Below are 26510 nucleotides of genomic sequence, written 5' to 3' on the forward strand. Positions count from 1 at the left end.
GAATTACATGCTGGGCAGAAATGACAAAGGACTAAAGCTGTTCAAAGAAACAGATCCCAAGAAAGGATGCTTATTTTTACTTAGTGGCACAGGTCTCCTAGTTGACATGCCTTGGTTTGATGTTACAAAATCTCTCTTATTTTCAAAAATGTAGCATGTAGAACTCCTCGAGAATTCAGTTATTCAGAGCTATAAAGGAAAGACAAAACTGGTGGACCCGACTGAGGTCCGAAAGACAGAGCAGAGACTTTGAGGGTTTCTGGACATGTTCCGACGAGACCCTGCAGTGTTAGAAGTACAGAGCACAGCAGGCAGCGACCTGAACGTGCTGCTCCGTGTGACACAGCCTCCACCACCCTGGCATTTTCTGAAGGCAACAGGAAGCCACAGACAGGTAACCCAATAAACAGAGCTCACTGGTGATGGTCAGTTAGCTACCAGGAGCTGTGTTGTACAAAGCCTTCTAACTGGAACTACAATGCTGCACACATAAAGTGGGAGGGAGAAGCCACGACTTTTCAATTCCAGAACATGACTTCCAAGATAAGAAGCAATTAAAAATGTACGTAAAATTGCTCAGTTATTAAAACAATAAAACTTTTACCTTTCGCTATCCAATAAAAATATAAACAAAGTGTCTAGTGACAGCCCTCAGATGGGACAAGGGCACAGAGTCCAGCTAATAAGAGAAAGGAGAGAGCTGACTCCCGGGGCGGGGGGCGGGGGGCCGAGGAAGGGGCTCGGAGCAGGCGGCATGCTAACTGGGGAGCAGGGGCTGACCGGGGAGCCTGGAGCTGACCTCTCCACACGGTGCTGTCCTCTGCCAGCCCCCTGCACGTGTGTGGACTACACCTGCTGTGAGGGAAAGAAAGTGAGCATGCAGTAAACACAGTCTTAGGCGGGGAGGGGCGTCACTGTTCAGTCACTCGCTTCACCCCCCAGCCAGAGCGCCCAGAGCAGAAGCCTGCAAGCTGGTCTGAAAGAGGCAAAGCAAAGCTGCAGCCATCCCGTCTACTTTGAAAGCAACCCCGCACAGAGGTTTTAAAACCAGCGTCAAACATGATAAAGCACAACCCTTCGTTCGTTTAGACCGACGCTCCCACACCTGCTCCCAGCGTTCTGGGTGGAACAGCCTCGCTGGTTAACACGGAACCAGCTCAGCACTTGCGTCAGGCGCTCGCCTGCAAGGTGAGCCTTCTGAGAGAGCAGGGGGAGTCAACGGAACTCTGCTTCCAGAAAGGTCTCCTTAAGAGCAACGCACGCCTGAACAGCACACTCACGTTCTCCTGGTTCTCCTGCGGATGCGGGCTTCAGCCACCGGCTCTGCGGATCAGCTCCGCACCCGCCTCTTCTGACCCCGCTGGCCGGGCCGACCTCCGCCTCCCAGCGAATTCTCCCCGCACATTTCATCATTTCCTGTTGGCTGCCCAGATAAGGTCATTCCCCTGCACGGCTGCATTCATGTGGGCACCAGGTTCCCAGGCGGCTGGGCGGCTCCTGCCTGCTGTGGCCAGCACAGGGAGCCCTCTACAGAAAGCGTCCAAACAGAAATCTGTTTCCATGGCAAGTCAGGAGAGAAAGGTCTGACGACCAAATTCTTATTGCTCCTCACCTGCCCCTGGGAAAAACCCAACCTGTATAGAAGCTAGTCTGCATCGACCCGACACTCAGGCTCTTCTCCTGTTTGGGCTCCTTCTGCTTAGGAGAGGAAAACAAGAGAAGCTCTGTGTCCAAGGTCCGGAGTCCCGGGGACTCGTGCAGAGGACAGTCTCCCACTGTCCCCACACACAGGACACACCTTGCAGAACAGCTTGTTAGCAGGTGGACAGGAAGCCGGTGCAGGCAGAAGGCAGAGCAACCCTGCATGACAGCTGCGTGACTGTCTCCATGAAGTGGGACCCCAATAAGCAAATTGACTCCCCAGAGGCAAAAAAACAAACAAAAAAAACCCCACTTCTTTAAGAAGAATTGAAAGTAAAGGGAAAAAAAATACCGTAATTTCAAGTGGGAAGTAAGAGACCCTAACTCAGCATTTTAAAATGCACGTGCCTAGGGTCCAGCATTGTGGTGCAGCGTGGTAAGCTACAGCCTGCCACCCATGGGGGAGACCCAGATGGAGTTCCAGGCTCCTGGCTTTGCCCTGGCCCAGCCACAGTCACTGTGGCCATCTGGGGAATAAGCCAGTAGACAGAAGATCTCCATACAACATAAAAAATATACTATAGGAAGGAGCAGATATTGAAACTAATCTGCAAAAACAGAAAACAAATATTTCAAGGACTTAATTCCCCAACATGCCCTCCCAAAGACACACACCCATCCCCCACCACCATGGAAAGCTAGAAGCTAGTCAAGTGGTATTGACCCCAACGGGGCCAATTCAAACAGCTGCTGCCCTGCACGTGGGCCCAAGGGAAGTACTCCAATATGGTAAAGGGAAAATATGTAAAAGACAAAGACTATACTACAGGCCGGCGCCACGGCTCACTAGGCTAATCCTCCGCCTGCGACGCCAGCACTTTGGGTTCTAGTCCCTGTTGGGGCACCGGATTCTGTCCCGGTTGCTCCTCTTCCAGGTCAGCTCTCTGCTGTGGCCCGGGAAGGCAGTGGAGGATGGCCCAAGTGCTTGGGCCCTGTACCCGCATGGGAGACCAGGAGAAGCACCTGGCTCCTGGCTTCAGATCAGTGCGGTGCGCTGGCCGCAGCAGCCATTGGAGGGTGAACCAACGGTAAAGGAAGACCTTTCTCTCTGTCTTTCTCTCACTGTCCACTCTGCCTGTCAAAAAAAAACACCAAAAAAACACAACAGACTATACTGCAAGAATGTGAGGTGACCCACGGCCGTGCTGGGCAGGCATTGCTGTAGCACTGAAGGCACTGCTTCCCAGCTCCGCATCCCGTCCCCCAGTCAAGTGCCAGCTCGGCTCCCTACCCCAGCTCCCTGCTGATGTACGTCCGGAGGGCAGCAGGTGGTCCCTGCGCCCACATGGAAGACACAGCTCTTGACTTCAGCCTGGCCACCCCAGCTGGTGCAGGCATTTGGAGACTGAGCCAGTAGTTGGAAGATCTTTCTCTTTCAAGTAAATGAATGATTTTTTTAATAATCTATCTAGTCTCATTTTACAAGAAAACAAAATAGGTTAAGGTTTTTCTTTCTAAAATCTTGGGCTTAGAAAGTCCTTAATAGAAAAAATAACAATAAAGCAAAGACCATATCAACGAGACTCTATCACTTGACCCATGATAACTTACACCACATGGAAAACTATATCATCCTCCACACGTGCACATACACCAAAAAGGCAAGGAACCCAACACAGCGCACATCTCACTCTATTCTGTCATCAGCCTTGTTGAACCAATCACACTGCTACAAGAGACAGAGCAGAGCCCCAGGTCAGCCATACCTGGGGAGCACCGTGTCCACTAGGAGGGAGGGTGGGCCTGGGCCCTGGCGAGGAGACTCTCCACACGTGCCCTTCACCAAGCCAGGCGGCCAGAGTTCACATTAGGGCATCACAGCAAGGTACGTTTATTCACACTCTTCCTCTCAAAAATTTATTCATTTTTTATAAAGATTTATTTATTCAAGAGGCAGCGTTACACACAGAGAGAGGGAGAGACAGAGAGAGATCTTCCATCTGCTGGTTCTCTCCCCAGATGGCTGCAACACCCTGAGCTGGGCTGATCTGGAGCCAGGAGCCAGGAGCTTCCTCGGGGTCACCCATGTGGGTTCAGGGACCCAAGTATTTGGGCCATCTTCCACTGCTTTCCCAGGCCACAGCAGAGAGCTGGATTGGAAGTGGAGCTGCCAGGACTCGAACCCACACCCATATGTATGCCAGTGCTGCAGGCAGAGGCTTAACCTACTATGCCACAGCACTGGCCCGATTCTTATTCTTTTAAAAGTCTAATTGCTTTTTAAATTCTCTTTTTTTAACCAACAAACACAGGCTATTCAATAAACATTTATATAGAGATCACATTTTTTTCTACTTAAATATGAAAATAACTCTACGAGGCTAAGTACTGTTTGCTCCATTTCCTAGGCTGGACAACTGGGTTCAGAGAAGTTTGGCAAGTTGCCCAGTGCCCCACAGCAGGTACGGGGTAGCTGAGGGTCTGAACCCAGCTGCCAGCCTCAAGACTCCCAGGCATATCTCACTGTTTCACTCTTGGCTTCCTTACAGGATCTGAGCTGAGTCTTAGATACAAATGCTGCTTAATGAAAATCTTAATTTTCACTGAAGAATGAGGGGCCATGAAATAATACTAAAAGCAACCTGCCGGTAAGGTGGGGACACCCTCTCCCACCCACCACGTCAGCTACACTGCACCAGAGGACTCCATGGCGGCAGAAAGCCACTCTCCTTCCCACCCCGAGGAGGACGGAGGACGGGACGGCTGCTGGGGCAGCCCTTCTGCGCTGGGGCCCAGGCACAGCCACTGAGGCCTGGGACCGAAACGCTGCTCCGGGAAACTCACCCGCTAATTTCTGGCATGCGTGCAGTCCCTAAGCCGGTATTTCCAGTTTTGATCTGGCTTCTGTCGCCAGACTTGAAACCACGGGGCAGTCATTCAACAACCACCAGTGCTAAGCACAGTGCTTAGGGGCTTAGCGCTCCACAGCTGAAGAAGCCCAGGTCTCTGCCCTGGGCTGACTCCACAGAAACCGTGTGCACAGTAAATGCTAAACTCCGTGTGTCCCGAGGGCCAGGGCACCCTGCCAAAGAGCAGAGGAGAGGACGCGGGATCACCAAGAGGGTGCCACCAGTCCACTCGAGCCATGTGGCCAGCAGCAGGGAGACTGAGCCCGCCAAGTCAGCCAGAGCGCCCCAGCCCCACCCTCCCCCAGTGGCTGAGTACACGCATGTCGTAGGCACACCACATGGAGACCACACGCACGGCCGGCAGCCCTCAGGACAGGGCCTGACAAGGCCGCCTCTCTCTCAGGCCGTTTGTCGTGACAGTCACACAATGGCTGCTCAAAGACCCCTGAGATGGGCCCTGCTAGCCCCGGCTGACAGGAAGGGGGAGGGGAAGCAACCTGCCCCAGGTCAGCCAGCTGACACAGGCCCAGAGGATTCAGACTCACATCCCAGCCACTCACAGCACCTTGGTAGCACACTGGCTCCCCCCAGGGAACTCCCTGTGAGGGAAAGCGGGGCCCTAGGACAGGTCGTGTTCTGGGGAGAGAACAAGACCCCTCTATGAACTGCGCCGTCACTGCTCCCGGCCCACCCTTGCCCCACAGCCTCACGAGATGCCATTCACACGCTGTATGGATTCACTCATTTACAGTGACACTCAGCTCTGCCACGGATCTGTGTAAACGGCGCCACAGCAGATTTCAGGGCACTTCCATCACTTCAGAAAGCAACTACCCTTCAGCAGTGCCCCCAGCTCTCCACGCCCAGGCAGCCCGTCTCCCACGGGGACTTGCAGGGCTAAGGCGCACAGGAACTGACTTGCAGTGAACGAGAGCAGGCGGCAGTCCTAACCTCCCTGCCTACACTGACAGCTGAGGTCGGGCCGGGCTTAACAGAACCCCTCCACGGCAGCAGCCTGGAGCGCAGGCACGGGTACCGGGCAGCGCGGCACTGGGCAGGCCCACAGGACCTGTGAACCTGGACCCCCAGACACAGCCGGCCTCGAATGCAAGGCCTGGTGGCCCACTGTCAGCAGCAACAGCGAAGCCAGGCTAAGAAGTCCAATCTCCCCTCCGCTGAGATGCTCGGGTGCTACGTGCCGGGGCAGGGAAGAGCGGCTCTGAGCAGACAGGCCACTCAACAACTAGCAACACCCCCAGGCAGGAAGGAAAGAAGACGGCTCCCCAAATCTGGTTGACTTGCTCAAATCTGTGGAAAGGCAGGGGTGGGGTGCAGCCACAGAAAGCCCACGCACACACTCCGTCGCACCTGGGTTCTCCACTCACAACAAACTCCACCACGTGTGGCCTCAACTGGGCAACACAAAGGAAGGAGTCAGACGCCACGTGAGTGAGTCACAGAAACACCACGCGGTGCAAAACAGCAGCGCTGCGTCCACCTGTGTGTGGGGCCCTAACAAGTCCCTTCTCAGCTACAACGACAGAGCCGCTGCGGGACCGGGAGGGAGAAATGGGGACTGGCTACAAGGAGGCCCACGGAACCTCTGAAGATGTGTTTATTCCTGTGAAAGGCACATTACAGAGGGAGAGGGAGGCAGGGGGAGAGGGAGAGGGAGAGGGAGGCAGGGAGAGAGGGAGAGGGAGGCAGGGAGAGAGGGAGAGGGAGGCAGGGGGAGAGGGAGAGGGAGAGGGAGGCAGGGAGGCAGGGAGAGAGGGAGAGCGAGAGGGAGGCAGGGGGAGAGGGAGAGGGAGAGGGAGGCAGGGGGAGAGCGAGAGCGAGAGGGAGAGGGAGAGGGAGAGGGAGGCAGGGGGAGAGGGAGAGGGAGGCAGGGGGAGAGGGAGGCAGGGGGAGAGGGAGAGAGGGAGAGGGAGGCAGGGGGAGAGAGAGAGGGAGAGGGAGAGGGAGGCAGGGAGGCAGGGGGAGAGGGAGAGGGAGGCAGGGAGAGAGGGAGAGGGAGGCAGGGAGAGAGGGAGAGGGAGGCAGGGGGAGAGGGAGAGGGAGGCAGGGGGAGAGGGAGAGGGAGGCAGGGGGAGAGCGAGAGCGAGAGCTAGGGTTGGGCTGGACCAAAGTCAGGGTCTCCCACATGGGTGCAGAGACCCAAGCACTTGGGCCATCCTCTGCTGCTTTCGCAGGCGCACCAGCAAGGAGCTAGACAGAAGTGGCAGAGCCAGGATGCCGGCATCACGGGCGGCACGGTGCCACAGCACTGGCCCTGGCACAAGGAACTGCTCGAGTAGAAGAAATGGTCTGGCTTGACCGGGACAGCTGGTACCCTGGTGTTATCGTGTCCTAGCCCCTAAGCAAGTCCAAATTAATTTCTCAACAAATGAGAGAGGCGGGGGAGGGGGAGAGCGTGGAAGCAGGAGAACAGGAGGGGGAGGGGAGAGAAGTCTTCTGCAGGGGTGCAGGGCTCTCTCCTGCCCAGCACAGGCCCCTGCGTCACAGCGCGATGCTGACACCACGTCATGACCCACACTAGAAGCCTCAGTCCTCAGAACAGCTGGTCTCTGGCACACACGCGCGCACACACACACACACACGACTCTCCCCAGGCGACCTCAAGGCCTCCACCATCACCGCAGCAAGACGTGCACTGGTGCCAGGACAGGACAGGCTTCAACAGCTGCGGGCAGTCTGCACAGCAGGAATCTAAAGGACGGTTTAAGGTGCTGGTTTCTGTCTTCAAATGGTACACGACTCAGCCGGCGCCACGGCTCACTAGGCTAATCCTCCGCCTGTGGCGCCGGCACCCCGGGTTCTAGTCCCGGTCGGGGCACTGGATTCTGTCCCGGTTGCCCCTCTTCCAGGCCAGCTCTCTGCTGTGGCCAGGGAGTGCAGTGGAGGATGGCCCAAGTGCTTGGGCCCTGCACCCCATGGGAGACCAGGAGAAGCACCTGGCTCCTGCCATCGGATCAGCGCGGTGCACCGGCCGCGGTGGCCATTGGAGGGTGAACCAACAGTAAAGGAAGACCTTTCTCTCTGTCTCCCACTGTCCACTCTGCCTGTCAAAAAAAAATAAAGAAAGAAAAATAAAGAAAAAAATGGTACACGACTCAAAGTCTAGAACCCAGAATCATAGATTACGTAAGAACAATGTGAGAGGCCACTCTGGGGGGCAGGCGGATGTTGAGGGACAAGGTACTGATATTTTCAAATCCTACTTGTTAGCTTCTTGCATTTTTCACGACCAAGACGTAAGTAGAGCCATCTTACACTACGCTTCCCATGCACATCCATAACAAGGAAGAAACAGAGCCAAGCTGCTAACATTCGCTATCAAAGAAGGAAGTGCCGCAACAAAGGGGCGCTAAGTTCCAGCTCTACCTCTGGCAAGTAAAACAGTGAAAACCTTTTACATAAGCTCCGTGCTTCTCTGGCACTTGTCCAAAGATGAAAAAAAAAAAAAAAAGCCCCACTAATTAAAGCAGGAAGCCCAAAAGCAGCAATGTGATAGGAAGAAACATGATCCCGGCCAGCCCTGTGGCACAGCGGGTAAAGCCACCACCTGCAGTGCTGGCATCCCACGTGGGCACCGGCTGAAGTCCCGGCTGCTCCACTTCCGATCCAGCTCTCTGCTGTGGCCTGGGAAAGCAGTGGAGGATGGGCCAGGTCCTTGGGCCTCTGCACCCACATGGGAGACTCCAAGGCAGCTCCTGGTTCCTGGCTTCAGATCGGCGCAACTCCAGCTGTTGCAGCTATTTGGGGAGAGTTGGGGGGAGAACCAGTGGATGGAAAACCTCTCTCCCTCTCTCTCTCTTTTCTCTACCCTCTGCATTTGCCTTTCAAATAAATTAATAAATAAATCTTAAAAAATAAAAGAAACATGTTCGTTTTTTTCTTATTCTTTCTACAAAATCCTCGCATGTCATCAGGAGAAGCAATGTCTGCACACAGCCCCAGTTCTGCAAACGCTCGAGTCGTCTTTGAGCAACGCGCTGGAGACAGAAAGCGATCCCAGGGAGGAATCCTGCAGAGCAGGCACTTGGCCTAGTGGCCACGATGCCCAGGTCTTGCATCAGAGGGCCTGGATGCAACCCCCAGCCCTGCTCCGTGGGAGGCAGCAGTGACGGCTCTCGGGCCTTTGGGGAGAGAACCAGCAGATGGAAGCTCTGTCCTTCTCTGGCTTCTGTCTCTTGCCTCTCACGTTTAAAATGGTTTCAAAAGAGGGATGGCGTGCAAGCTTTGGGAATGAAGTCCCACTGCTGTGGCTTTCCCCTCCCTTCTTTATCTTTTAATCCCGCCATCTGACAAAGATTTAATTAGCGTCCTCCATCTGATAGGCTATGGAAGCCACAAACTAAATCAACCAGCACATCTGCCCGTAAGCAGCGTGGAGTCCAGCAGGGCAGACAGACAAGCACCAGGTGCTTTATACCAGGCCTGTGCAAGGAGTCTCAGAGGTGGGAAACTGCCCAGGAAAGGGGAGTGACCTAAAGGGAGGTTGTGTCACTCCGCACCTCGGCCATCGCTTCCTCCTCACCGACGGAGAGCGGGCTCCAGAGAGAAGCCGCTCCCAACTAAATTTTTTTAAAAGATTTTATTTATTCATTTGAGAGGTAAAGTTACAGACAGTGAGAGGGAGAGAGAGAGAGAAAGGTCCTCCCTCTGCTGGTTCACTCCCTAAACGGCTGCAACACCCAGAGCTGCACCGATCCGAAGCCAGGAGCCAGGCACTTCCTTCCTGGTCTCCCACGTGGGTGCAGGGGCCCAAGGACTTGGGCCATCTTCTACTGCTTTCCCAGGCCATAGCAGAGAGCTGATTGAAAGACAAGCAGCCGGGACTCGAACCGGCGCCCATATGGGATGCTGGTGCCACAGGCAGAGGATCAACCTACTGCACCATGGTGCCAGTCCCATGGCACCGGCCCCGACTCCCAACTTTACTGACCAGTGTTTTATTGAGAGCAGCAAAAGCAGCTGACACAAGCTGCCAACTTGATTTAACCTCTAAGAGCATTTTTTAAAGACAGAGTTAAGTCACTGAGCCCACATCTCATTAGAGTACTGGTTCGAGTTCCGGCTGCTCTACTTCCAGTCCAATCCCTGCTCATGCACATGGGCGGCAGCAGATGATGGCATCCCACATCAGAGTACCCAGGCTCAAATCTCAGCTCCCAACCCTGGGGAGCGGCAGCAATGGCTCAAGACACCGGGTGCCCCAGGGCTGGCACCGCGGTGCAGTGGGTAAGAGCAGTTGCCTGTGACACAAGCGTCCCATACTGGAGCACCAGTTCAAGTCTCCGCTTCAATCCAGCTTCCCGTTACTGTGCCTGGGAAGGCCGACGAAGACGGTCCAAGTGCCTGGGCCCCTGCCTCCCATACAGGACCGGTCCCCACATGAAGCTCCTGGTTCGGCCTGGCCCAGACCCAGCTGGTGTGGCTATTTTTAGAGTGAAACAGCAGATGGAAGATCAATCCATCTCTCTCTGTCACTCTGTCATTAAGATAAAATAAATAAATCACTACCTCCCAATAAAATAAATCAATGTTCAAAAAAGGAAAGAAAGAAATTGGTTCCTGACACCCCCAAGGGAAACCTGGACTGAATTCCTGGCTTGCAGCTTCGGCTGCTGCAGGAATAAAGCAGTGGATAGGGGTTCTTTCTCTCTCTTTGTCCCTCTGCTTCTCTAATAATAGTAATATTAATAAAAAAAAATCCAAAAACTTGCAAGTGGATGATCCTCAGATACAGTGACGCTGGCCTCACGCCAGCCTCACCAGGCAGGAGTGCTGCTCCACTCTGCCGATGAGAAAACCGCGGCTCAGGGGAAGTGCTTGCCACGGTCACGGGGGGGCAGCCGGGAAGCTGCACAGGGCTCCCCGGGACACAGGGCAGGCCCTGAGCCCCCATACACACTGGCTCACGGGAGAGCTGCGGGGATCTTCCCACAACTGAAGATCCATCTTACTGCTGCTGCCTTGGCGGTAGCAAAGAACACAGATCTAACACCATTTTTCTTCGGTTCTCCTACAACCAAACTCAAATCCTTTATGAAATCAAGTGGGGGGCCGGCGCCGTGGCTCACTTGGTTAATCCTCCACCTGCGGCGCTGGCATCCTATGGGCGCAGGGTTCTAGTCCCGGTTGCCCCTCTTCCAGTCCAGCTCTCTGCTGTGGCCAGGGAGTGCAGTGGAGGATGGCCCAAGTGCTTGGGCCCTGCACCCCATGGGAGACCAGGAGAAGCACCTGGCTCCTGGCTTTGGATTGGTGCAGCCATTTGGAGAGTGAACCAACGGAAGTAAGATCTTTCTCTCTGTCTCTCTCACTGTCTATAACTCTACCTGTCAAATAAACTTAAAACAATTTGAAATCAAGTGGAGTAGAAAGACGAGCTTGGCAAAACACATGGCCTGAACAATGCTTTCAAGCATTAGTCATTAAGAACATTCCTCGGGCCGGCGCCGCGGCTCACTAGGCTAATCCTCCGCCTTGCGGCGCCGGCACACCGGGTTCTAGTCCCGGTTGGGGCGCCGGATTCTGTCCCGGTTGCCCCTCTTCCAGTCCAGCTCTCTGCTGTGGCCAGGGAGTGCAGTGGAGGATGGCCCAAGTGCTTGGGCCCTGCACCTGCATGGGAGACCAGAAGTACCTGGCTCCTGCCATCAGATCAGCGCGGTGCGCCGGCCGCAGCGGCCATTGGAGGGTGAACCAACAGCAAAAGGAAGACCTTTCTCTCTGTCTCTCTCACTGTCCACTCTGTCAAACACACACACACACACACACACACACACACACACATTCCTCAGGAGCCCGGCGCTGTGGCCTAGCAACGTAAGCCACCGCCTGCAGTGCAGGCATCACAGATGGGTGCTGTTTCGAGTCCCAGCTACTCCACTTCCGATCCAGCTCCCTGCTAATGCACTAGGAAAGCAGTGGAGGAAGGCCCGAGTGCTTGGGTCCCTGCCCCCATGTGGGAGAGCCAGATGAAGCCCCTGGCTCCTGTTCGGCCTGGCCCAGCTCCGTTGTTGTGGCCATTTGGGGAGTGAACCAGCAGATGGGAGATCTCTTTCCTCTCTGTCGCTCCCTCTAACTCTGCATTTCAAATAAGTATTTTATCTTTTTTTTTTTTTTATTTGACAGGATGAGTTATAGACAGTGAGAGAGACAGAGAAAGGTCTTCCTTCCGTTGGTTCACTCCCCAAATGGCCACTACGGCCAGCGCTGCACCCATCCAAAGCCAGGAGCCAGGTGCTTCTTCCTGGTCTCCCATGCAGGTGCAGGGGCCCAAGGACCTGGGCCATCCTCCACTGCCCTCCTGGGCCACAGCAGAGAGCTGGCCTGGAAGAGGAGCAACAGGGACTAGAACCAGTGCCTATATTGCCTATATGGGATGCCGGCGCCGCAGGTGGAGGATTAACCAAGCGAGCCACAGCACCAGCCCCATACATAAGTATTTTTTAAAAAAGAAAAGAACATTTCTTAGGGGTGCACACTTGGAGCAACTGTTAGGTTGGTGCCTGGGATACTCACATCTCACACCCCACAATCCATATCAGATGCCTGGTGTACGTCCTGGCTACTCCATTTCCAACCCAGCCTCCTGCTGGGGCACATCCTGGAAAAGCAGCAGATGATGGCGAAGTACTTGAGCCCCTGTCGCGCACATGGGAGCCCAGGATGGAGTTTCGGGCTCCTGGCTTCAGCCTAGCCCATCCCTGGCCACTGCAGCCATTTGGGGAGTGAACCAATAAATAGAACAGATAGAACCTTCTCTCTGTCTCTTTCTTTCTCTAAGACTCTGCCTTCCAAATAAATAAAATTGTCTTAAATTTTAGAAATAGTCCATGTACAAATCTGTTAGATTCAGATAAGCCATCCAACAAGCTAGCGTAACATGACATGGTAAACATTTTCCTTCTGCTCTACAAATGTTTTCCAATCCATCTAAAACCTCCTCTTAATTGGAATTCTTTTCTGGTGGCAGAGCAGCGACTCTTCTCCCTCAAAGATGTCCAGGAATGTTCTGATCACACTGCTATTAGCAACGGCAATTAACGCTGGTTTAGGTGCAAGTTCTCCTTACGGAGGGAGGCCTTGAGAAGAACCAAATACATTCACCATGAGTGATGACCTCAGCGACTCTACCAACAGTCACCATCTTAACACCTACACTGCCCCGGCAGCCTGGGACCACTCTCTCTGCAGACTGGCAATGTTTCTCTCCCTCTAACTTTAAAAGGTCAAAGATATAAAAATAAAATAGAGAGACGAGGACAACCACCCCAGTTCCAACAATCACCAATACGTGCCCATCTTCTTTCATCCGTGATGCCGATGCTCACAATCATGCCCCCAAACGCGTCTGTCTGACCTGGAAGGTCCCCCTCAAATTCTGTACCCACAGCACACCTCTTCACACAGCAAAGAAGCCCAAAGCCAGCAGCGCGGCATCCTGGCCCAAAAGGACCAGCTGCATGGGAGCCATAGCCATGTACAACCAAAGAATCATAACGGTAAATAAACCCACAAGGTTAGCATCCCCAGTGGCACGGTCACAGAGACAGCCTGAGCCCGACCCATGTGACAAGGGCACCTCACCTCTGTGGGGTTCTTCCTCAAAACCCATAACCCCAGACCGACAACCAGAGAAAACATTAGGCAAACCAAACTGAGGTACCCAACCAGCACACCTGAAACTACCAAGGTCTTGAATAACAAGGAAAGTCCGAGAAACTGTCACAGCCCTGAGAAGACAAAGGCGAGTGACAGCGGGCACAGCACAGGGGCTCCTGGATGGAACCCCAAATGGAAGGAACTCCCACGGGAAGGCTGAGGGCTCTGAAGAAAGCCTGCGGCTTGGTTAGTAACACTGGACTAATGTTATTTAAAACAGACAAACAAAGATTGACATTTATTTGAAGGGCAGAGTTACCCAGAGACAGCGAGAGACCTTCAAAGGCCACAACAGCGGAGGTTGGGCAGCCGAAGCCAGGAACCTGGAGGTTCATTCGGGTCTCCCATGCAGGTGACAGAACCCCAAACCCAGGCGCTCTGACATGGCAGGCGTCTGCAAGGCAGTGCCAGGCGCTCTGCCAAATGCTTGCCCTAAAGACAGACCCTTAAGGCCAGCACCGCTGCTCACTAGGCTAATCCTCCGCCTTGCGGAGCCGGCACACCAGGTTCTAGTCCCGGTCGGGGCGCCAGATTCTGTCCCGGTTGCCCCTCTTCCAGGCCAGCTCTCTGCTGTGGCCAGGGAGTAAAGTGGAGGATGGCCCAAGTACTTGGGCCCTGCACCCCATGGGAGACCAGGATAAGTACCTGGCTCCTGCCATCGGATCAGCGCGGTATGCCGGCCGCAGCGTGCCGGCCACGGCGGCCATTGGAGGGTGAACCAACGGCAAAGGAAGACCTTTCTCTCTGTCTCTCTCCCTCACTGTCCACTCTGCCTGTCAAAAAAAAAAAAAAAAAAAAAAAAAAAAAAAAAAAAAAACAAATGATCAACACACATGGGAAATGGTGCGCTTGGGAAAACATACAGACCTGACGCAAGTCTGCGCAAAGCTGGAGCCATTCAACCAGGTGACTACTGAAAACCGCTGCCCTGGAAGGAGACCCAGGCAGGGCGCCGGTCCATCACTCAGTAACGAGCACCTGCAGTGTGCCGCGCGCTTCCTTAGATCTTCGCTCCAGACCGCTGAGAGTCAGAAGGCTCTGAGCTCATGGGAACCAGAAACAGCACGTTGCTGGGGACGCCTACGGCAGGCTCCAAGGTTCCGAAACGAGCGCGCTGGTGAGGATGGAGAGCCGTGGAAGGCGCTGCCCCGCCGGGATCAGGGCAGGGCCGTCTCTCAGAGCCAGGCCAGAGGTTCATCACCACCTCGCGTTCGCACATCTTTTTGTTTCGCGTGGCAAGAGCAGACAGTAACAAATGTGATAAGCTGGAACTTTGGAACTCTAGTAAAAAATACTGCAAACAGCCTCTGTTTACACACGACGAAGGAAGAGGACGCCCGCGAGCCGCGGCAGAGCCAGCCCACGCTCCCGCTGACTGCAAGGCAGGCTCTGGCACCCAGAAGGGTTTCTCCTCACGCAGCTCGCCCACCTCGGCAGGCAGAGCCGGGAAGGCCTCCAAGCTCACTGCCGGCGCGTCTGGGGTGAGCCTGGCACGACTTCTGGAGTTCTCACGAATGATGCGCTGCTCTTTTTGGCCTGCCTGTGGGGAAGCTCTGGGGGCCGAGGGGCCAAGTCAGGACGCCTGCATCCCATCTCCATACACCTGGGTCTGAGTCCCGGCTCCAGCTTCCTGCTAATGCAGTGAAAACAGAAAACTAAAGACCAGGACAAACTAATAAGATTACAGAATTCAGAACCCTCCATTTCCAGCCTAAAAGAAAAGCTCTATGCCCAGGCTGCGTGAAGCACCAGCGACGTTGCTGTCAGTTTCATCAAACCTCACTCCCACCTCCCGCCGCTGAAATGCACCCCCACCTGCCCCGCGCAGTGTGAACTTTACACGCCCGGCCCAGACCAGCACGTCAGCTCCAGCTGCTGCCAACATGGCTGCCAGTGCAAACACTGCACCCTTCAGCGGGCGCTGCCAGGCACCTGAGAGTAAGGAGCGGAGCAAACCAAACCAAACCAAACCAAACCAAACCTGGAGGGAACGGAAATGCAACTTGTTTTCCCTGGCCTGGGCCAAGAGGCTGCAAACTGCGTCCTGTTTAACTGTCCCAAGATCCGCTCAGACCCGGGGAAGGGCGGACCCCCCAAGACACAGCCCTCCGCCCCTTGGCACTTCAACAACGCCCCACCTGCAGTGGAGCAGTTCTGACTAACTTCTCCCAGAAAAGCCCAGGGAAGGGTTGGAAAATAAAAGTGGGCCCATGCTTCAGTTTTTCTGATTCCCAGTGAAGCCCTAGAGATGGAGATGTGAGTATGAGGGTTGGCTGGTTCTATTTTGTAACCAAAGTTCAGGAAGGCTGCTAGTTCCTACAAAGAATGAAATCAGGAAGTGTGCAGGGACAGCTTGACCAAGAGGCCCTCTCCTCTCTGGGCCGCCGCCTTCTCAGGACAGGGTGCTCACCCCAGAGGTGAGGCTTCCAGGGCCACTCCCGGTGGGCCCCACAGTCTAGCTGCTCGGGCAGTGCACTGGGCAGCAGCTGTGGCCCCCGTCCAGGACGCCCTGGCTTCAGTCCCCTCCACATCCACTGCCAGTCTCAGCAGGGTCACCCTTTGCTAACCACCCCCAGGCAGCTCCTGGTTAGACCCACACTGTTTTGAAACACTTGCAAACACAAAGAGAACAGTATGGGAACAGCCCCTCCAACACGCCCGCACGCGCGCACACACTCTGCCCCTTAATCCCATCACATTCTGAAGCGGGAGGTAAGGCTTGGAAAAGTCCCAGATGGAGTGGGCACCTGGCACGGCGGTTAAGACACCACTTGGAAGCCCACGTGCCGTACCAGACTGCCTGGCTTCAAGTCCCCGTTCCACTTCTGATCCAACTTCCCGATGATGCGCACCCCGGAAGGCAGCAGTGATGGCTCAGGTACTGGGTCCCTGCCACCCACACGGACACCAGGATGGAGCTCACGGCGCTTGGCTTTGGCCTGGCCCAGCACCAGCTGTTGCAGGCATCTGGGGAGTGAACCAAATGATGGACACTCTCACTCTCTCTTTCTCTCCTGAAAATTTCATATAAAACTTTAAAAAGAAAGTCCTAGAAAGTTCAGAAGTGCCCCCACACCAGCCCTGCCCTGCCCAGGAATCAGAGAAAACCCAAGCTTCCCCCAGACCCCACACTCCTCCCCCTCCTCCTGAAGGGATTCCACCCCTCCCCGTGCCCTGCTCCCAGAGCCGCTGGCTGCCGGCTCGCCCCACCTTGCAGCAGAGCACACACGAGGCCGTCCCAAGCAAACGGGCTCTCGGCTCAGTGCACACGCCCTCGATGAGGCTCCCACCTTACCTTCAAAGTCCACAGTCCCACTCAAGCAGCCCCAGTTGATCCTTTTCCCAGAAGCGATACAGAAAAAGCAGGCATTCAAACGGGGGGAGACCAAGCAGTGCCCGGAGAGCGGAGAGAGGGAGACGACAGCGGGCGAAGGGGAACGTGGCCAGCAGAAAAGGAACAGCCAGCCAAGCACAGCGGCCGCTGCACAGTGGTCAGCGTGTCCGGTGACCGTCCCGGCCATTGAGGAAGGGCAGCGGCTGCTCGGCTGAAACACATCCAGGGCAGTATCACCGGCGCAAGCGAGCCTGGACACCCGAAACAAACGCTCTCAGCTCGCCCACGCCTGGCCTCCTCCCCTTCCCAGGCCTGCTCCACCTCCCCACACAGCTGCTCTCTCACACCCTGTGTCTACGAGGGCCTTCGGAGACCTACTGTGAGAGAAGACACACACAGGCCCTTGGCCACGGGATGCGGCGTCAGATGGAGGGACGCAGATAACCCACTGAACTCTGCGATGACACACAGCAGAACACAGCCGCGGCCAGCAGCCAACTTCACACCGAGCGGCCCCCGAGGAGGGCTGTGGTGCTATGGGAAGAGGGGAAGAGGAGGCAGCCAGGCAGAGAACATTCTAGGCAGAAGCTGTGCATCAATATTTGTCTGTATCTAATCTCTAACCCCTCTTATCCATTCCAGAAAATCCTTCCTGAAAACCAGGACTCATTTCAACTTCCTGTTTAAAAACCTTTGTTGATGGCCACTGTCTATGCAAGATAAAGTCCTTGAGTGAACACTGTATGTAAATTATGCGTACCTACACACAGTGATATATACACTCCACTTCCTCCAGGAAGCCTTCCAGACTGACAGCACCCCTGGCGCTCCGACAGTCTGCGGATGCCAGGGTCAATGAAAGACGTTCCCTACAACTGCGGCCCCACAGCACGCTGAGCCTAACGCAGGTTCAAGTACTGACACTGTCCCGTCCTAGCTACGTGACCTTGAAAGAACACCTTTAAAGAAAACAGGTTGATTGATTTTATACAGGACGCAGGCGCCCCAGGCAGTGGCTTCACCCACTACGCCATAATGCTGGCCCTTTTTTTTTTTTTTCCTTGACAGGCAGAGTGGACAGTGAGAGAGAGAGACAGAGAGAAAGGTCTTCCTTTTGCCGTTGGTTCACCCTCCAATGGCCGCCGCAGCCGGCGCGCTGCAGCAGGCGCACCACGCTGATCCGATGGCAGGAGCCAGGTGCTTCTCCTGGTCTCCCATGGGGTGCAGGGCCCAAGGACTTGGGCCATCCTCTACTGCACTCCCTGGCCACAGCAGAGGGCTGGCCTGGAAGAGGGGCAACCGGGACAGAATCCGGCGCCCCGACCGGGACTAGAACCCGGTGTGCCGGCGCCACAAGGCGGAGGATTAGCCTAGTGAGCGGCGGCGCCAGCGCCAGCCCTTTCTGAACAAACACCTTGACCACCTCTCACAGCTCCACTGTCTTTCCCTGTAAAAAGCAGCTGGAGAGAACTGGAGCCAACACACACAAGGTCCTGCCCCGTGGTGGTACTCACACTCGTTCGCCATTGCTACTGCAGGGACCACTTAGCTTGCCACAGAGAACTACACACCAAGCCCTGATGACCACCAAACTATGGGCAGCCCTGCCCCTGAGGGACCTCACTGGCCACCCCCTGGTGGTTCAAGACAGTCTACTGGGAGTCCAGAAACAACAGGACATGCGCCCAGGGCACCACGCTGAGAACACCTGCCCATTCACTCTGTATCTTAAAGCCTCCAGGAATGACATTTTAAAATACCTGTTTCCAAAGAGCATTAAAAGAAAAACCATTTAAGGCCGGCGCCGCGGCTCACTAGGCTAATCCTCCGCCTAGCGGCGCCGGCACACCGGGTTCTAGTCCCGGTTCGGGCGCCGGATTCTGTCCCGGTTGCCCCTCTTCCAGGCCAGCTCTCTGCTGTGGCCAGGGAGTGCAGTGGAGGATGGCCCAAGTGCTTGGGCCCTGCACCCCATGGGAGACCAGGAAAAGCACCTGGCTCCTGGCTCCTGCCATCGGATCAGCGCGGTGCGCCGGCCGCAGCGCGCCGGCCGCGGCGGCCATTGGAGGGTGAACCAACGGCAAAGGAAGACCTTTCTCTCTGTCTCTCTCTCCCACTGTCCACTCTGCCTGTCAAAAAAATAAATAAAAAAAAAATAAAAAAAATAAAAAAAAAAAAAAAGAAAAACCATTTAAGACATTCGGGATTGCTCTGGGCATCAGAGACCAGAGAAGACAGTCCTCACACACTTTTCATTCATGGCTCCTGCCGAGTCCCGTGACAGCCACAGAGCTCCCCAGGACAAGGACACTCACCAGAGGGGCTCAGCCTAAAAAGGCAGGCGCGTGCCAGGAGCAGGAAGACAGCACAACCACGTAGACTCCCCATTATTATTTTTTTAATATTTTATTTATTTGAAATAGAGCTACAGAGAGAGGCAGAGACAGAGAGAGAGGTCTTCCATCCGCTGGTTCACTGCCCAGATGGCCACAATGGCAGGAGCCGCACGGATCCGAAGCCAGGAGCTTCTTCCGGGTCTCCCACACGGGTGCCCCCCCATTATAAAGACACAGTCCAACCTTCTGTCTCCTCCTCTCCCTCCACCCTGCCCCAAACACAGAAGCAGACAAGTGAGAACAAGTAATCCTGCTCCTACCAATTAGCGGGAAATACATTATGCAGTGAACTCATTATTTGGTTCAAAGGTTAAAAACCCAGAGACCAACTTCAGGGTTCCCTGTTCAGGAGTCTACCTGCTCCTTGAACTGCAGCCACCGAGGGGTAAAGTGTGCAGTCATGGGGTGACACACCACTGAAACGCAGCAAACACTTCTCAAGAGCTCTCCACGCTAAGAGGCCAACATTGTGGCATAGCAAGTAAAGCCGCTGCCCGTGACACCAGCATCCCATCTGTGTGCCATCAAGTCCTACTGCTCCAGTTCCAGTCCAGTTCTCTGCTAATGGCCCGGGAAAAGCTACAGGTGGAGACCCAGAGAAAGCTCCTAACTCCTGGCTTCAGCCTGGTCCAGCCCTGGCTGTCATGGCCATCTGGAACGCTCTCTCTCTGTAACCCTTTCAAAAAATAAATAAATCTTTTTCCCCCCAAAGAAACATTTTATTTAATGAGGACAAATAGCATAAGGACAAATTTAGGAATATGGTGATTCTTCCCACCCCAACTCCTCCCTCTCCCATTCCCAGTCCCATTCTCCATTAAGATTCATTTTCAATTAACTTTATACACGGAAGACCAACTTCTGTACTAAGATTTCAACAATTTGCATGCGCGCGCACACACACACACACACACACAATTGTTTAAGAAGTTAATTCTCATAATACAACTCACTGAGGACAGAAGTCCTGCATGGGAAGTAAGTGCACAATGAATCCTGTTGTTAATTTAACAATCAACACTCTTACGTATGACATCAGTGATCACCTGAGGCTCTTGACAGGAGCTGCCAAGGCTACGGAAGCCTTTTAAATCCACAATCCCCATCAGTATTTAGACAAGGACATAAGCAAAGTGGAAGCTCTCTCTTCCCTTCAGAGAAAAGTACCTCCTTCTTTGATGGCCACTTCTTTCTACCGGGGTCTCTCACAGAGATCCCTCATGTAGGACATTTTTTTGTGTCTTGGCTTTCCTTGCCTGAAATGCTCTCATGGGCTTTTCAGCCAAATCAGAATGCCTTGAGGGCTGATTCTGAGGTCAGAATGCTATTTAAAGCGATTGTCATTCTATGAGTCTGCTGTGTGCACTGCTTCCCATGTTGGAACATTCTCTTCTTTTTAATTCTATTATTATTACTAGACATTTGATCTTATTTATATATCCCTTTAACACTTAATCCTATCTATATGATTACTTTAACACTTAATATGATCACTTTAACACTTAAGATGGCATTTTTACCAACCAGCTTAATAGGATTTGGGATCTCATGACAAGTTTTTAAACTGCACCCTTAGAAGTAAGTCTGTAGGAATGTATGCAGAATTATATAGCTTTACAGTTATAAACTTCCTCCTCCCTTATTCCCATTCTTATTTTTTTACTGAGATCTATTTACAATTGACTTTATACACAAATGATTAACTCTATGTTAAGTAAAGAGTTCAACAAATAATATGAAGAAGAGGGAAGAAAAAACTGTTCCTTGACAGTCAAGACAAGGGCTGTTCAAGTCATTGCTTTTCAAACTGTCAATTTCACCTCTACAGATTTCCTTTTAGGTGCTCTATTAATTACCACAGATCAGGGAGAACATATGGTATTTGTCCCTTTGGGACTGGCTTATTTCACTGAGTATGATGTTTTCCAGATTCATCCATTTTGTTGCAAATGACCAGATTTCATTTTTTTAACCACTGTGTAGTATTCCATAGAGTACATATCCCATAATTTATTTATCCAGTCTTCAGCTGATGGGCATTTAGGTTGATTCCATATCTTAACTGTTGTGAATTGAGCTGCAGTAAACATGGGAGTACAGATAACTCTTTTATTTGCTGATTTCATTTCCCTTGGTAAATTCCCAGGAGTGGGAGGGCTGGGTCATATGGTAGGTCTGTATTCAGGTTTCTGAGGTATCTCCACACTGTCTTCCGCAGTGGTTTTACCAGTTTACATTCCCACCAACAGTGGATTAAATCTTAAAAAAAAAAAAAAAAAACTGTGCTAAGTTCACAATTGTCAACAAACTTCCCTCTTTTTTTTTTCTTTCTTTTTTTTTTTTTTTTTGAGATTTATTTATTTGAAAGAGAGTTAGAGAGAGAGGAAGAGAGGTCTTCCGTCCACTGGATCACGCCCAGACAGGCAACATGATCTGACCTTAGAACTGAAGGGTCCTCGTGGCAGTACGTGTGCCTTTGTCCAAGCCTGCCCGTCAACATTACGCCAGTGTGGGGCTAACTGTGGGTCTGATAGAAAGGGCAGTCCCTGCTCTCACCGTGCCTGACCCCCAGCCCTGTGAGGAAGAGGAGCAAGGGAGTCAGTCACACCACAGATGGGGAGCAAACCCAGGGGCAGACTTGTAGTCTGCAGGCCGATCTTCAGGCCCAAGGCAGGAGAACCCAGAACTCACTCTGAGGGTGCACAGGAGTCCAGCAGGCAAAGCTGAGTGAGCACCTGCAGCAGAGGCAATGGCATTCGTGGACGAAGGACAAGGAGGCAAAGAGGCGACTCAGCAGGGAAGCCGGGGCAGAGCCGGAACCACCAGAGCAGCAGTTCGAAGTTCATCGTTATGGCAACAGGAACTACAAGAATTTCAATCCAAATAGCCAACCCCTCCCTGACTGATACCTAGGTCAAGCTTTAGAAGACAGCCACATAAACTACTCTTCCAATATAGTTCAAAAGTTAAGGGAAGGGGCCATCGCTGCGGCTCACTAGGCTAATCCTCTGCCTGCGGAGCTGAAACCCCAGGTTCTAGTCCCAGTTGGGGCGCTGGTTCTGTCCTGGTTGCTCCTCTTGAGGTCCAGCTCTCTGCTATGGCCCGGGAGTGCAGTGGAGGATGGCCCAAGTGCTTGGGTCCCTGCACCCCATGGGAGACCAGGAGGAGGCACCTGGCTCCTGGCTTCGGATCAATGCAGTGTGCCAGCCGTGGCAGCCATCTTGGGGGTGAACCAATGGAAGGAAGACCTTTCTGTCTGTCTCTCTCTCTCACTGTCTAACTCTGCCTGTCCAAAAAAAAAAAAATTAAGGGAAGGGTCTGGTGCCATGGCACAGTGGGTTAATCCTCCGCCTGCAGTGCTGGCATCCCATAGGGGCACCAGTTCAAGTCCTGGTTGCTCCACTTCCAATCCAGCTCTCTATTATGACCTGGAAAAGCAGAAGATGGCCCAAGTCCTTGGGCCCCTGCACCCACATGGGAAACCGGGAAGAAGCTCCTGACTCCTGGCTTCAGATTAGCACAGTCCAGCCACTGCGGCCATTTGGGGATTGAACCAACGGAGGGAAGACCTTTCTCTCTGTCTCTCCCTCTCTCTCATTGTCTGTGATTCTACCTCTCAAATAAAATAAATAAAATTAAAAACAAAAAAGGAAAAAAAGATACATCTAAAAAAAAAAGAGTTAAGGGAAAACAAAAACTAAATCTGTGTTTGAATGGAAAGCATGGTCCTAACAGCTCCCGCATACGGTTACTTTCTCTGTGTCTGTCTCATCTTTAAAAGGGGTCTGTAGCCATCGCAAAGACTGTGTCGGATCCAAATGGGTGATACAGATAAGATGCTGGCAACAAAGGAAAATTCCACCATGGCTTAGTCCATGCAGCACCCACAGTCACAGCTCTACTACAGCCCCACAGCACTCAGTCACAGCTCTACTACAGCACCCACAGCACCCACAGTCACAGCTCTACTACAGCACCCACAGCACCCACAGTCACAGCTCTACTACAGCACCCACAGCACTCAGTCACAGCTCTACTACAGCACCCACAGCACTCACAGTCACAGCTCTACTACAGCACCCACAGCACTCACAGTCACAGCTCTACTACAGCACCCACAGCACTCAGTCACAGCTCTACTACAGCACCCACAGTCACAGCTCTACTACAGCACCCACAGCACTCAGTCACAGCTCTACTACAGCACCCACAGCACTCAGTCACAGCTCTACTACAGCACTCAGTCACAGCTCTACTACAGCACCCACAGCACTCAGTCACAGCTCTACTACAGCACCCACAGTCACAGCTCTACTACAGCACCCACAGCACTCAGTCACAGCTCTACTACAGCACCCACAGCACTCAGTCACAGCTCTACTACAGCACTCAGTCACAGCTCTACTACAGCACCCACAGCACTCAGTCACAGCTCTACTACAGCACCCACAGCACTCACAGTCACAGCTCTACTACAGCACCCACAGCACTCAGTCACAGCTCTACTACAGCACCCACAGCACTCAGTCACAGCTCTACTACAGCACCCACAGTCACAGCTCTACTACAGCACCCACAGCACTCAGTCACAGCTCTACTACAGCACCCACAGTCACAGCTCTACTACAGCTCAAACAGCACTCAGTCACAGCTCTACTACAGCACCCACAGTCACAGCTCTACTACAGCACCCACAGCACTCAGTCACAGCTCTACTACAGCACCCACAGCACTCAGTCACAGCTCTACTACAGCACCCACAGCACTCAGTCACAGGTCTACTACAGCACCCACAGCACCCACAGTCACAGCTCTACTACAGCACCCACAGCACCCACAGTCACAGCTCTACTTCAGCACCCACAGTCACAGCTCTACTACAGCACCCACAGCACCCACAGTCACAGCTCTACTTCAGCACCCACAGTCACAGCTCTACTACAGCACCCACAGCACTCAGTCACAGCTCTACTACAGCACCCACAGTCACAGCTCTACTACAGCACCCACAGCACTCACAGTCACAGCTCTACTACAGCACCCACAGCACTCAGTCACAGCTCTACTACAGCACCCACAGTCACAGCTCTACTACAGCACTCAGTCACAGCTCTACTACAGCACCCACAGCACTCAGTCACAGCTCTACTACAGCACCCACAGTCACAGCTCTACTACAGCACCCACAGCACTCAGTCACAGCTCTACTACAGCACCCACAGCACTCAGTCACAGCTCTACTACAGCACTCAGTCACAGCTCTACTACAGCACCCACAGCACTCAGTCACAGCTCTACTACAGCACCCACAGCACTCAGTCACAGCTCTACTACAGCACCCACAGCACTCAGTCACAGCTCTACTACAGCACCCACAGCACTCAGTCACAGCTCTACTACAGCTCCCACAGTCACAGCTCTACTACAGCTCCCACAGTCACAGCTCTACTACAGCACTCACAGTCACAGCTCTAGTACTGTAGGACCTACAGCAGTTTTTATCAAGACCCACTGCCCACAGGTCAAAAAACAAACATGAAACTGCCACCTCCAGAGAAGCACTGCACAACAGTACGCCACAGGGATTTCTCTAGCTGCTCTGTTACTGACAGGAAAAGAAGGAGCACCCGTTCCGCACATACACCGTCGGAAAGCACAGCAAGGGAGGTCACATAATGACAGCCATTGAGGGATGGGAATGGCCCCTCCCACCTTCTCAGCCACAGCCAGGTCCCCTCCGGGGCCCCACCCCATCCGTCAGGCACAGAAGGCTCATTGTCCCTGCCTCACCAGTCCTCCCTGGCAGCTCCCCAGCCACCTCCCAAGATGAAACCTGCCCAGGAGCCACCCTCAAGGAAGCTCATTAAGCCTCCACGCCTGGGGCCCTGTGTGGTCCAGCAATTGCAGCAGGCACTGGCCAGGCCCCCTTCTCACCACTACCCAGTGACAGGGCCCCCACTGTTAAGGGGCCGAGGACACACATGAGAAGTAAAGAAAACCCCAGGCTATAGGAAGCCAAGAAGAACAGAGAAAGGGAGATCTGTAGCCCTAGAAACACAATTCCTGTATCTATAGATTTCACTGCTTAGAAGTTTCCCCAAAAATTTGACAGATTTTCCAACAAATGTTACTTTAAACAACTGCACAGTCACAAGTGAGAAAATAAAACTTTAGGGGCCAGCATTGTGGCGTAGCAGGTAAAGCCGCCATCTGCAGTGCTGGAATCCCATATGGGCGCTGGTTCGAGTCCAGGCTGCTCCACTTCTGATCCAGCTCTCTGCTGTGGCCTGGGAAATCAGTGGAGGATGGCCCAAGTGCTTGGGCCCCTGCACCCCACGGGAGACCAGGAGAAGCACCTGGCTCCTGGCTTCAGCATGGCCCAGCCCTAGTTGTTGTGGCCTATTGGGGAGTGAACCAATGGACAGAAGATCTCTCTTTCTGTCCCTCTCCTCTCTCTCCGTAACTCTGCCTTTCAAATAAGTAAATAAATCTTCCTAAAACTATGAAATGCCTCAAAGAGATATGAGAAAACATGTGTGAAAGATTAGGTATAGATTTTACCTGTGACTGCAGCCAAAAATGAAACCAAAAAAGCACAAACCGCAGAGTAAAAAATGACTTCATCGAGTTTTTTAAAGTTCTGCTTCCAGGGGCCTAGAGGTTAGGATTCTGGTTAAGGCGCCTGTGCCCACACTGGGGCGCTCCTACCCCAGCTTCCTGCTGATGCGCACCGAGAGGCAGCAGTGATGGCCCAAGTGGCTGGGCTCCTGCCACACTTGAGGGAGACCTGGACTACAATCCCAGTTCTGGGCTTTGGCCTAGCCCAGGCCCAGCCGTTGTGGCATGTACGAAGAAAGCCAGCATATGAGAGCACTCACTCACTCTCTCTCGCCCTTCTGTCTCTCTGCCTCTCAAATAAATTTAAGAAACAAACTCCCACTTCACTATTAAGACATTATGAAGAAAATGAGAAGACAGAGGCCGGCATTGTACAGACGCAGGTTAAGCTGTAGCCTGCAATGCCAGCATTCCATACGGGCACCAATTCGAGTACCAGCTGCTCCACTTCTGATCCAGTCTCCTGCTAATGCGCCTGGGAAAACAGCAGAAGATGGCCCAAGCACCTGAACCCCTGCCACCCATGTAGGTGACTCAGATGGAGTTCTAGCCCAGCCTGGCCGTTGCAGCCATTCTGAGAGTAAACCAGTGGATGGAAGATCTCTATATAGCTCTTTTGCTCCCTCCCTCATTCTGTAACTCTGTCTTTCCAATAAGTAAATAAATCTTTTTTATAAGACTTATTTATTTATTTTGAATGGTAGGGTTAGAGAGAGAGAGAGAGAAAGATCTTCCATCCACTGGTTCACTACCCAACTGGCCACAATGGTCAGGGATGGGCTGATCTAAATAAAGCCAGGAGCCAGGAGCAGGAGCCTCTTCCAGGTTTCCCACTTGGGTGCCGGGACCCAAGCACTTGGGCCATCTTCTACTGCTTTCTCAGGGACAATCAGCAGGGAGCTGGATCAGAAGTGGAGCAGCCGGGACTTGAACCTGCGCCCATAT

General features: G+C 53.3%; 1 protein-coding gene across 3 annotated transcripts in view; it reads right to left on the reverse strand.

Moving 5' to 3' along the window:
• The window catches only part of PACSIN2 (protein kinase C and casein kinase substrate in neurons 2), a 128602-nt gene that overhangs the window by 82424 nt on the left and 19668 nt on the right, over positions 1-26510 (reverse strand). The window contains exon 1 of one of the 3 annotated variants that reach the window (XM_070053000.1): positions 1281-1407. The exons of the other annotated variants lie outside the window; for them this stretch is intronic. The gene's annotated coding sequence lies outside the window, so the exon portion shown is untranslated. Of the gene's footprint in view, positions 1-1280; positions 1408-26510 lie in introns of those variants that run through there. 3 annotated transcript variants of the gene reach the window in all.

The sequence above is a fragment of the Oryctolagus cuniculus genome, chromosome 11 (assembly GCF_964237555.1).
Source record: "Oryctolagus cuniculus chromosome 11, mOryCun1.1, whole genome shotgun sequence".
In the NCBI taxonomy this organism is placed as follows: Eukaryota; Metazoa; Chordata; class Mammalia; order Lagomorpha; family Leporidae; genus Oryctolagus; species Oryctolagus cuniculus.